This window comes from Petaurus breviceps, unplaced genomic scaffold, assembly GCF_028583685.1.
Source record: "Petaurus breviceps papuanus isolate PSGF00001 unplaced genomic scaffold, PetGlider_PUasm1.0 189, whole genome shotgun sequence".
NCBI lineage: Eukaryota > Metazoa > Chordata > Mammalia > Diprotodontia > Petauridae > Petaurus > Petaurus breviceps.
The window spans coordinates 39,584,024-39,585,545 of record NW_027185809.1 but is presented as its reverse complement, the minus strand read 5'-3'; positions in this window follow the sequence as shown (position 1 = coordinate 39,585,545).

Sequence of the window (1,522 nt, the reverse complement as noted above, 5' to 3'; positions counted from 1 at the left end):
CCAACAAGTAAATAAAACTGATTTGATTTTAAACTACATGAAGAGAGAAAGTGGGCAGAATCAGGGAGGTAATAACTCAGTTGTTCTAATCTCTGACCAGACAACATCTGGGGTAACATAATTCTGAGTGTAACATTTTAAGAATAATATCATGTTTCAAAATATACAAAAGAGAATAAGAATAAAAGTTAAAGGAACTCAGAATCATGCAGTGTGAGTATCAGTTAAATAAACTTTTAGGATGGAAAAGAAAAGGTTTTGGAGAGACATCATAAGTATCTCAAAGGACTGTCACATGGAAAATGGATTTGACTTTTTGATTGGATGCAAAAAGTAGAATAAGGAGCAATTGAAGAAAGGTAAATAAAGGGGGAAAACCTTAACAAAGTTGTCTGAAAGTCTAATGATTAGCTTTAGAAAATACATAGTAGCTTTCCTCTCACGGGAAGTGAAGATTGATTCTTGTTCAGGTACGGTTGGACTAGATGTTTTCTAAAAACCCTTTTAACTCTGAAATTCTGTGACTCTGTTTCTCCAGAAAATCACAAGTTAAGTGGGGGTGGAGGGAGTAGGGTATAAACAAATCTACATGCTAATCAGAATGGCTATCACTTAAAACAGATTCTCAAGGAAATAAGTTCAGTTTTTGATGGGGGATTAAAGGAGGAGACTGAGAACGTCCTATAAATATGAGGAACTGCCACTAAGAGGGTTGGGAGAGGTGTCTAGAACAAACTTCTAGGTAACCAAGAATCAGCATAGGCAGAGAGAACCAAATGACACCAAAGGCAAACTTTTCTCCTTCATGATTTTGCCTGTCACTTCTGACTTTATAGTTTAATAAAATTCTTTTTATATAATGCCATATTCAATCAAGGAGCCTGATAAATACTGCTTGATAGGCAGGGTGATATGCAGTCCTGAGAAATAGCTAAATTCATTCATTTCAAGTCTGTGGTACAGCTCCTGTGTCCACACACCAGACTGCAGCTCTCAATGCACCAATACTGAAAGGACCTATTATTGCATCAGGTAGGATTAATTAAAACCTAATTTCATAGAGTTACCTGAGGCATGTGGAGATTAAATGACTTGTTTAGGATCCCATATCCTTTAAGAGTCAAATTTAAACCCAAGTTTGTCTGACTTTGAGCTCAGCATTCTATTCACAATGCTATATTGCCTCTTACTACTCTCAGCATGAGAGGATATAATTTTGGATCTCGAGGTCAATTTTTATTCAGGTCCTGATTTTGCTCAACATAACTAAATCAATGTATATTTTCTTTCTACCTATTATCCCTAATTATGTAATTACCCTTCCCCCCAAAAAAGATATGTTTTATTTGTCATCTATATCTACTTGTGTTTCACCAAATTGTTTCCAGGACACAGGTTAACCCTCCAATGTTTCATCCAGTTAAAAATAAGGCTTTTATAACACACATAAAGTTTCTAGCTTCACTATTCATTAAGGAGCCCACCCGCCATATCTCTACTGAGCCACCTTATCCTTACAGGA